Source organism: Sarcophilus harrisii, chromosome 4 (genome assembly GCF_902635505.1).
Source record: "Sarcophilus harrisii chromosome 4, mSarHar1.11, whole genome shotgun sequence".
Lineage (NCBI taxonomy): Eukaryota > Metazoa > Chordata > Mammalia > Dasyuromorphia > Dasyuridae > Sarcophilus > Sarcophilus harrisii.
Genome location: NC_045429.1, coordinates 366,057,966 through 366,070,035, shown reverse-complemented (window position 1 = coordinate 366,070,035; position 12,070 = coordinate 366,057,966).

Genomic DNA, 12,070 nt, shown 5'->3' with positions numbered 1-12,070 from the left:
GACTCATTCAGGCTCTTTAAGGGTGAAGAGGGAAGGCAGAAAGTAGGGGGATAGAGCTAGGAGGATCCCCTTCCTGGACAACTCCTTAAGGAGAAGGGGTCTTCCTCCTTCTCCTCCATACTCATTTCTAAAAATGAGGATTAGCTAAGCCATTGACACATTAGCCCTAGTTTGGCAGAGAATACCTCATTCTGCCCTGGTAGTCAGTCCACCAACACTCTTTGAAGAGAAGGGAGGCTTATTTTACAGTCAGTGTTTTAAAGACACAACTTTACAGTTTTATTTTCCAGGGTAATTTTTTTCTTTTTCTTCTTATTTTTATTCTATATCCTGTTGATCACTCTCTTCTTGATACTTTTTACTCTTAAGTTTTCATGATAGCACTCTTCTCTGTTCCTCTTCTTATACAACTATTTCTCTTTAATCTCTTTTGTTGGATTCTCTTCCAGATCACATCCAATGATAGATATCCTACAGGATTCTGTCCCTTTTCCCTTCTCCCTCTATACTCTTCCATTTAATAATTTCATCAGCTCCCAAGGACTCAAGTTTTAGCTCTGCTAATGATTCTCAACTCTATTTATTCAGCCCTAACTTCTCTTTTGACTTTGTCCATCTTGACATCTTCAAGTGGCTATTTGACATCAGTAACTGGATGTCTTGTAGACAGTTCATATACAACATCCCTAAATTGAATCCATTAACTTCTCCCCAAACCTTGTTCTCTAACTTCCTTATTACAGTTGAGGTTATCACTATCCTCCCAGTCTTTCAAGCTTTCCATTTGGATGTCATTTTCAATTCCTTCTGCCTCTCAACTCCATATCTAATTAGTGGCCAAGATCCATCCATTTTCACCTGTTATGCTCTACTTCTCTCCTCTGATACTGCTACCACTCTGCTATAGGCCCTCATTAACTCATACCTAAATATTGCAATAACCTTGTTGGTCTGCTTGCCAAGCATTTTTCATTTAGCTCCCAAAGTGATCCTCCTAAAGTCAGGTCTGATCATATTCTCTGCAATCCTCCCCTGTCCCCAGTAAAATCAAGTGACTTTCTATCACCATTGGCATTGAATATAAAATTCTCTGTTGGGCATTCAAAACATTTTATCAGCTGTCCTTCTCCATTACCTTTCTAGTCTTCTTATATCTCTAACCAACTTCCCCCCCTTCCCCCGCCGCGCCCCATATATCCTGCTATCCAGTGATACAGGTTTCCTTGCTATTCCTCAAACAAGAAATGCAATTCTTGAGTCTGGACATTTTTGCTGGTTGTCCCCTCCTTGCTGGAATTCTTTTTCCTCATCTTTGTCTCTTGGCCTTGAGTCCTAGATAAAAATCTCAACTTCTACAGGAAACCTTTCCAGATCTCTTAATTCTAGTCCCTTTTCTTGTTGATTATCTCAAATTTATGCTACGTAAAGATTGTTTATACTTAATTGTTGCATTTTGTTTCCCTCATGAGATTGTGAGCTCTTTGAGACTAGGAACTGTACTTGGCCATTCTTTGTATCCAGAGCATTTGTTGTTTCGTCCTTTGTAAGAGGACCATGACATCAGGGAGTTGATGTCAGGCAAGTGAATTGGATTTAAGTGAAGGAGGGCTGTGCAAGGTCACTTGCCTCACCTTCCCCTCCAGAGCCATCTGGATCCAGTGATCAGATATAGATCAGGATGCATGGAGATGGTCCTGGAGGCAATAGGAGGCAATAAGGCAAATGGCTTTTCTAAGCAAAAGTCTTCAACAGGTCACTTGCATGTCATGGCATTACTTTCCTGATGTTGTGGCTCTTTTTGAGAATGAAAGACAAACAACCATCTCTGCCGCCCCACTGGGGTTCCAACAGGAATTAGGAAACTCCCTCCCTCCTTCCTTCCTTCCTTCCCCCAGTACCTAATATTTTACCCCCAGCATAGTACCTAATATTTAATAAGTAATTTATGGGCTGACTTGCTATACTTAACCTACAGTTAATTTGAGAATTTTTACAATGAAAAAAAGGGAGATCTATGCATTATTTCACATATGCTTTCAAGTTTTCCTGAATTGTTGTTCTTTCTTAAAGCATAATTATATCTCCGGACACAATTTATTCATTCATTTCTCCAATCAATTTGTTTCTAGTTCCTTGCTACCAAAGAGTGGTGCTACAATACATACTTTTGCATATATCTTCTTGAGGGTAGAGTTTATCTTTGTCTTTTTTATTCCTCACATTTGCCATAGATTTTGGAACACAGTAGGTATTTAAAAATGTTTGTTAATCAATATGGGATCTTTCCCTCTGTCTTTGACCTTCTTTGGCTACATGTCTAGTAGAAATATCACTCTAGCAAAAGGTATTAAAGCGTAATGACTTTTAGTGTCATCACAAATTATTTTCAGTTGTTAAATACATTTTTAAGTATATCAAGGATATATTAGAATGGCTATCTTGTCCTAGCCATTGCAACAATTGATCAGTGTTATTGTAGTTTGCCTATATCATACCAACTGGATTATTGTGTTTAATTTTAGGAACATCTTGTTCAGGAAAAACATTCTTAAAGTGAAAAATGTCCCAAGGATGTCAATTAGGACGCTGAAAGGCTGTGAGTTCATATTATTTGAAGATCACTTGGAGAAATTGCATATTTAGCTGCCTTCCTCATCTCTACCAGGGATAATCCTTAGCTTTCTTCCACAGTTGAGCTCAAGCACTTTTTCTTCTCTTCTTCCTCCTTTTTTTTTTCTTGATTTTAAAAACTTTAATGGTATTCTCCGCCCCCCCCCCCCCAATACATATAAAGACAATTTAACATTCATTTTCTGGAAGATTTTGAGTTTCAGATCTTTCTCCTTCCTGTTCCTCTTTCCTCCCTTACTGCACCAGGATGGCAAGCAATCTGATATAGGTCATATATGTGCAATGATGTCCAACATTTCACATATATTGTGAAAGAAGAAATAGAAAAAAAGGAAAAAAATCACAAAAACCCAACAACAAAAAAAGTGAAAATAGTATGCTTTAATCTGTATTCAGACTCCATCAGTTCTTTCTCTGAATGTGGACAGCATTTTCCATAATGAATCTTTGGGAATTGCTTTGGATAAGACAATTGTATTGCTAAGAAGAACTGTCAATGTTGGTTTTTTTTTTTTTTTTTTTTTTCCTTTTGTGAGGCAATTGAAGTTAGATGATTTGTCCACGGTCACACAGCTAGGAAGTGTTAAGTGTCTGAGAACTCAGGTCCTCCTGATTCTAAGGCCAGTGCTCTACCACTGCACCATCTAGCTGCCCCATTTTTTTTTTTTTAAGAGCTATCAATCATTTAGAGAATTGACTCTAATTTATAAGAAATCAAGCCATTCTCCACTTGATAAATGGTCAAAGGATATGAACAGACAATTTTAAGATGATGAAATTGAAACTATTACCACTCATATGAAAGAGTGTTCCAAATCACTATTGATCAGAGAAATGCAAATTAAGACAACTCTGAGATTCAGTTTCAATTGATCAATGATGGACAGACGCAGCTACACCCAAAGAAAGAACACTGGGAAATGAATGTAAACTGTTTGCATTTTTGTTTTTCTTCCCGGCTTATTTTTGCCTTCTGAATCCAATTCTTCCTGTGCAACAAGAGAATTGTTTGGTTCTGCACACATATATTGTATCTAGGATATACTGAGATATATTTAACATATATAGGACTGCTTGCCATCTGGGGGAGGAGGGGAAGGAAGGATGGGGTGGAGGGAAGGAGAGGAAAAATCGGGACAGAAGTGAGTACAAGGGATAATGTTGTAAAAAATTACCCTGGCATGGGTTCTGTCAATAAAAAGTTATAATAATAAGAAAAAAAGAGCTATCAATCTTAATTGATCACTGCAGTGTTACTATTTGTACAATGTTCTCCTGGTTCTGCTCATTTCTCTCAGCATCAGTCACTTGGTTTTTCTGAAATCTACCTGCTTATCATTTCTTATAGTACAAGTTGTGATATATGAATGTAATAGCATATCAAGCACTATCTCCTGAGAAAATTCTTCCTAGTTCTTTCTTAGCTACCAGTATCTGCCCCCTAAGGTGTCCTTACATCTCTTCTACATTGTAGCTTATATGAATGCTTTCATGTACATGTTGTACCTCCCATTAGAATGTAAGTATTTTGAAGGCAGGGACTTTTCCCTTTTTTTTTTTTTTGTAAGCTCAACACTTAGCACAGTACCCTAAAGTGTCTTATAAAGGCTTACTGATGAAAACATGATAGCTGTCTTCAAATATTTGAAAGGCTATCATTTGAAAGAGGAATCTGATTTATGTGTTTTGTTTGGTCCCAGAAGGTCAAGCCAAGAGAATGGATAAAAATCACAAAGAAGCAACTTAGATTTGATGTAAAGAACAATTTCCTAACACTTAGAGCTGACCAAAAGTGGAATGAGCTATCTAGAGAAAACAGTGGGTTCAGTCCCCTTGGTTGTCTTCAAGCAGAGGTTGGATGAACAATGGGAAGTGTGTTATAGTTGGGATTCTTTTTAGGCAAGGATTGGACTAGAAGGCTGCTAAGGTATTTTCTAATTCAAATTCTGTGATTCATCTTTGATCACCTTTCAGTATAGACTAACAGAGAGATCTTACAAACTAACAGTGCTAACATAATTTCTATCAACAACATGAGGGAGGTTTGTTTGTTCATAAGAATGCCCCCCCAAGAAGCTAGATATTGACATTTCTGGTAAATTTGCAATTTGAGTGGCTAATGCAGTGGAACATAAGGAGTCCTATTCCTCCACCTCTTGTAGAAATCTGGAAGTGAAGCAAGTAGACAGTATATGAAATGACTAGATGAAGCTAGGAGAGGGAAAAAGGCATCTTGAAAGAGACCAAAACCTTTTACAAAAAGTGCAAACCAGGATTTAAAAAAAAATTTTAATAAAAGAAGTTTTCCAATAATTGCATTGTTGAATTTTAGGAAATAATTCTAACCAAAGACCACGAAGTTCAGGTTTCTTTCATTTTACAAAATTGCTATGAATAGATAAGATATTCTTCAGAGAAGTTACATTTAACATTTGTTTATGCATTTTGAGAGTATACTTGGTCTTTGAATGGTTAAAAACAACAAAAAAAGAAAATTTATTTTAAGAAATTTCAGAATGCTTTTTTGCATTGAAAAATTTTGTCATAGTATGGGTAAAAAGTGAAGATATATGGGACACTAATACATTGTTGGTGAGTTGTGAATGGATCCAGCCATTCTGGAGAGCAATTTGGAACTATGCTCAAAAAGTTTTCAAACTGTGCATACCCTTTGACCCATCAGTGTTCCTTTTGGGTCTATATCCCAAAGAGATCTTAAAGGAAGGAATGTGCAAAAATGTTTGTGGCAGCCCCTTTTGCAAGTAACAAGAAACTGGAAACTGAGTGGATACTCATCAACTGAAAATGACTGAATAAATTATGGTATATGAATGTTATGGAATATTATTATTCTGTAAGAAACAACCAACAGGAAGATTTCAGAGATGCCTGGAGAGACCTACATGAACTGATGCTAAATGAAATGAGCAGAACCAGGAGATCATTATACATGACATCAATATTATATGGATCAATTCAATTATGATGAATGTGACTCTTTCCAACAATGAGATGATTGATGCTACTTCCAATGATCTTGTGATGACGGCAGCCATCTACCCCAGAGAGAGGATTGTGGGAACTGAATGTAGATCACAACATAACCTTCTCAGGTCTTTTTGTTGTTGTTCACTTGCATTTTGTTTTCTTACTCATTTACTTTCTTTTTTTGATCTGATTTCTCTTGTGCAGCAAGAAAATTATATAAATATGTTTATACGTATTAGATTTAACATGCATTTTATTTTAACATGTTTAACATAGATTGAATTGTTTGCCGTCTAGGGGAGGGGATGGGGAGGAAAAGAAAATCTGAAACACAAGGCTATGCTAAGTTGTCAAATCAACCATGCATATGTTTTGAAAATAAAAAGCTTTATTTAAAAAAAAAAAGTAAAGGTATATACAAAACTCTGTCTTTCTCTTGTTCAGGATGCTCCTTTTCATTAGCTAACACTACAGAGAAACAGAATATTAAAAATGTTTTCATCTTCAGCTCCTGCAGCCTTGAAACTGTGTCTATAAGGTCTGTATGTTCCTAAATTTTAGTTAACTCACTCTTATGTTGCATTTCAAGGCTTATATATGTTTTCCCTACAACAAGCTTATGGGGTAGCTTTGATAATCATATCCACAATGGTACTTCCTACAAAGATGTATGATACAATCTATTACTTTTCATCTTCTGTGACTTTCCTTCCCAGAAATTCTCTACAGGAGATTCACTCAGCATGCAGGAAACCGTCCTGAAAGCCTCATAACATTAAATCAATACCATTGCAACATTTAGATGATCTCATTTAACATATCCCTTGCTTTTACTAGATGGTCATATTTTGGATACCTTCTTGTGCAATGTTCTTACCATCATTTTGCAGATAAGGAAACTGAAGTTTAGAAGTGAATACTTCATGATCACATCAGAGTTTTCTGTGTGTAGGAATCTTAATTCATTATTTAGTCATAGAATTGTCAATGTAGAACCATTGAAGACCATAGTATAATCTTCACTTTATAGATGAGGAAACAGGCCCAAGGAATTGACTTGCTCAGGTGTATATAGTTTTTTTTTAGTATCATAGTTTGGATTGGGTTGTCCCAATCTCAGTTTATGTGCTGACTTTCAGCTGTGAAACAGATCTGTAAATAGACCTATGGTTGAGGCATCTCATATTCCTCTTACTTTTAAAAATAAGGAATTTATTACTTTGCCATTGCTGCAATGAACTCATAAAGAAGCAGAGAATATTAGCAAAAATAAAATATTCATTAACTGAACACATATTAAAGGTTCAATTTCAATAAACATTTATTAATGGGAAGAGCACAATTAGAGTAAACCATACCATACCAATTTGCCAGCTTTCTTTTTCCATTGAGGATATTTTCTCACAAAACCTAACTTGCAATATTACTTTAAGTGGCTCTTGACTTGGAAAGAAAATAAGTATACAAATCCAGGAAGTAGAACTCAGTCACCCTAGGTGCTGATTCACTGAACTGTCTATTGAAATGATTTTGGCAGCTGAACCATTGCCTCATTAAGTAAAATAAATCATCACATAAGACATAAGCCCCTTTTATTTCACAGTGAACTTACCTATGAGTTTGGACACATATGGAGTACACTTAGAAATTTTAGCCCTCTAAGAACAAACTTCAGAGACAGGTCCTTTTATTAAGTGAAAAATAGCTTTAAAGGAGCAAATCATAGAGCTACATTCAAGATTTTCAAGATGAGTCTGGCATCTTTATTTATCAAGTATTTATCAATTGCATTCTCTATAGCCCTTTGTTGCTAAATTTATAGAACGTTGGGCATGTCTCCTATACTGACATCTAGGGCCCAAATCATGAACATTAAAGCACTAGTTATAGCTAGGAGCTAAATTTGCATAAGAAACTGAGGGGAGAGGGGTTGTTTGAAAAAAAAATGAGGCATGGTGATACATATATATTCAAGTTTATAGATGAAATGCCTAACTGATGAGGTCACTCTTATATGTAGGTTTTCACACTTTACATAAGTTCTCCCTGATAAAAGATCTTAGTTTTATTGCTAATGATTAAACTGGTGGATGTTACCAAGTTTTCACAAATCTTATTGCTTTCAAGTTTTGCAGGTGTTTTTCAAATGAGCCAATGGAAGCAGTATAGTCTGGTACAGAGATGTCAAACTCGTAGCCAACAGTCCAAACCAGATTGAAATGCAATTTGGAAATATTTAACAAAATAGATAAAAACATAATATAACATAGATATTAATTTGTAATTTTCTACATCAACATGCAGCCCACAGTTCTCTATATCTATTTGAGTTTGTCACCACTGGGCTTAGATGGAGCTATGAAATCAATAGTTCTAGATGCTACTTCTGGCTCTGCAACTGTGACCTCAAACATGATCTAATTTTTATTTGATTCTCTCTCCTTATGTATCCATGAGGATAATAAAGTTGATATTATTTTTGTAAGAAATGAGAATATAAATGGAATTGAGTTCCATGATTATACCTTGTATGATATTTTTGGTGAGTACTCAATAGACAATGAAGAAACATACTCTATATACCAATTTTTGCAGATCTAAGGGGAAAAAAAAAAGCAAAAATAATCCACCACAAAATTCGTTCTCCACCCCCCCCCCAACTTAATAACAAGAGCTAGAGGTGGTATCACAACATCCAATACAAACACTGCCAAAAGCGCCAAAATGTTGTGGATTGGGTTTGCTACCTCTCTCACTCCCTGCTTCTTTTAAGCGATAAGAATCTAAACTGAGGTAATTTGAGGGTCTATCTGATGGAGAAAATTTCACTACTTTGGAGGTCCAGGGCAGTGATTCAAAAAGATAGTCACTGGATGAAGTAAGTGGCTATTTTACTTTATATGTGCAAGTGTGCATACCCACCCACTCACCAAGAGGTGTCCCTGAATGGAGTAAATCTTACAAAATTATTATTTTTTTGAAAAATTTTTAAAAAGCAGTTCTTGACTGTGTGACCCTAGGTAAGTCACTTAACCCCAATTGCCTCAGCTAAAAACAAAACAACAAAAAAAAAGACCAGTTCTTTGTATTTATTAAAAACATAAAAACTTTATATGATTACCAGTGATTTGTTTTAACCTACAATTTCAATTGATTGCCTTGCCTAGTGTACAATTTTCGATGCATATTGTTATGATGTAATAGGTGGCATTTTTGATAGCATGTTCGGTACAAAATGAGGTAAATTTAAGTGTTGGTTATTAATAGAATTTTGAAGATTTGCTAATACTAGGGTTTTGCTGAACCAATTCAAGAAACTAGGTTATACTATACCCAAACAGGAAACATTTAGACTAAAGTTGATTTTTCATACCTTGGTGGAAGGTGGGCATTAAGCTAACATTATGCATTAAGCACTTGTAATAATACTCTCAAATGAAATAATATATACAAAAGTGCTTTGTAAACCTTAAAACCTTATATAAATCCCAATTATTATTGCTCTTTCTCCTCCTCCTGACTATAAAGACCCTAGGATAAGACAGTTGCTATGGATAGACAAATAAAATGGTGAAAGATTCCTTTGAATTAGGAAATAATTCTGTTAAAATGTTAACAGTTATTGCCAATACTAATGCAAAGTTGATCTGGGAAATTTATACTTATGGGACTCCATGAATGAGAAAAAACTGAGAGAAAATAGAATTGTGTTTCCTGTTTTTCCTTTAGTGATTCACTTGTGGGCAATTACATAGTTTTAAGACCCAAGAAAGCAAAATAAAGCTTTAAGGACCTGTCAAAAGGCCATAATTCCCTGGGAGAATATGTAAAATGGAGAAAGGAATCATTTCTGGAATGCTTCCAATTTTCTTTAAACTGATTTGGAGCATAATAAAGCAGGACACGATAGACTTTGGAAGGACACATTGCTGCAATTAATTACAGTATCACAGGTGTCCCTGTATGAGTCAGTTTTAGATCCCCGTTCAAAGAAAGGCTCTCCAAACAAATAGAAGGCCATTTCAGGACTTTCCAGCTGCAGTCAGCAAGCCCTATGTATGTTTTGGCATCGGCAAGATTTCATGCTGCAGCTGGAGGGAAGCCTACAGTCATTTAGGCTGCCCTACAGCAGCCTCTCTGTCCCTTTATTGTTCACAGGATAACCATTAATAGAATTCATGGAGCACTCAGTTCTTTGGCATTTTGCCATGGAAAAGAAGGTATCTTTAGGGCACACACTAGGAGTGGCATGCAGATTGCAGTCTGAAACAGCTAAGGACCCTACAACGAGCAGTCCTAATACAAACCAATGAAGATTAATTGTTGTAATGTAGTTTTACTTTGTCAGAAGTATCGGATAGGTATATTTCTGATAAATTTAATAAATGATTTTTAGCTCATAAATTGGAGGCAAGAATTTGGGGCCTGACAGGGAGATAAAGATTGAAGGCAGAGAATCTCCAAACATTAAAGCTTAGAATACTAGAATTTGATGATTATATTCCCTTTCTGGGGAAAAAAAAAATTGCTTAACTAAAATGGTAAATGACTTAAATCTTCCGGCATTGCAAATGGATTGAAATTTGTTTTTCCATACTTTAATAGTTTATTGCAGGTACAAAGTAATTTTGGATTTTGTTACATGTCTTAATATAGCCCTTCTAATCATTTAGGTTAAGAAGATTATCATAGAATAGACAATGGTGTTCTTGTGAGGAGAGACTATTGCTATTGTTCAACAGTCAGATCTCAAAAGATTTCCCTTTTCTTTTTAATATTGGAACCTAATTATCCTGTTGATTTACATATTTTATTTTTATGTATATTTGTCCAGCACTTCTCTTTTTTAAGTCCAGAGCACTTCACAGGCATTAATTCAAATGTTTAGACACCCCTTGGCAGTGAAGAGGTTTTAAATGTTTTACAGATGAGGCTGCAATCCTAGAAACCCTAACAATCCAAGTAACAAATGGCAGTTAAAAACAGCATTTCTGACTCCTTTTAGGATTCTCCAGGAAAGGAACTCCCCTTACCCCCATTAAGAGAGTATTCAAAACAAATATATTTTACTAAGAAACTAGTCAGTCTATCTTGGGAATTATCTAGATAATTCAATGAAGTCTCTTGAACTCCATCAAGAATCCAGATCTTTATGTCATTTGTATGCTATGGAACAATCAGAGAAACAAAACAAAAAAATACAACTTACCTTATGATTATAAAACATTTTTTTCACCCTCCCCTATTTAAACTGTTGATTGCTTCACATTTTAGCATCCAGATTCTAACTCCACTAGTTTTCAGCACAGTCTGCTTAGTTGCTTTACAGTAAAAAACATATTTCACAAATGTCTGAAGATGGAATCATTGCTGATTTGTTTTTTCTCAAATGATAGTTAAAACTGAGGAATGGCTTCACCTTCAGTATCTCATTTTAACTGATAAATGACTTTCTTTCCCCTTCGATGAAAATCTACACATCAATTCTAATAATGTTTTATAGAACTTTATTGTTATTATCATTAGTACAAGGGATGTTGTGGATAGGGAGCTGGCCTTATTTCAGGAAGATGTGAGTTCAGGTCATACCGTTAATTCACATTGGCTATGAGACCATGGGAAAGACATAGACCTCTCAGTAGCTCCAGGTAACTTTTTTTTTCCCCCTGAGGCAATTGGGGTTAAGTAACTTGCCCAGGGTCACACAAGCTAGGAAGTGTTAAGTGTCTGAGACCAAATTTGAACTCAGGTCCTCTTGAATTCAGGACTGGTGCTTTGTTCACTGTACCACCTAGCTGTCCCTCCAAGTAACTCTAAGATTTAATGTTACAGAAGAACTGCTGAAATTGGTGAAAGGGGTTTCCATATCAGGCCTTCTCTGTATTGATGAAATTACAAGTCTGGACAAAATACCCCAAGTGTTAATATATATTGCATCTAGGCTGAAGTCCACTATCTTCTCTTCCTTTCTCTCCCCCACCCCAGAAGTATGAACAAGGTAATTTAAATGTAAAAAAAAAAAAAAAAAAATTAGTCATTGATAATAGCTAAAATAGTTTGGGGAGTCTTCACTATTGAAAGGGGATGGACTGTTCACTTGGACTGCAGGGAATTCAAGACTAAGAAGTTTCACAATTACAATAAATTTGCCCAGATAATTTCAGAAGCCTCAGTTGAGATGTGCCTAAGTTGTAGTTTGTTTTTTAAAAAGGATCAAGCATTTTGCTTGGTACCATTAATCTAGTATTTTTAAATCTTTAGACTACAAACCCTGATCAAAACCCCAACAAGGAAAATCAAACTCAGCTGTTCCCTGAAATAAAGGCAATACCACTAAGGAAAAGTCAGTTTTAACATAATTATCTTTTATGCTTATTACTTTCACAAAAGTTACTTCTTTGTCACAGGTAGGTGGGGAATTAGGTCAAGGACAAGAAGCCAAAAAACAAAC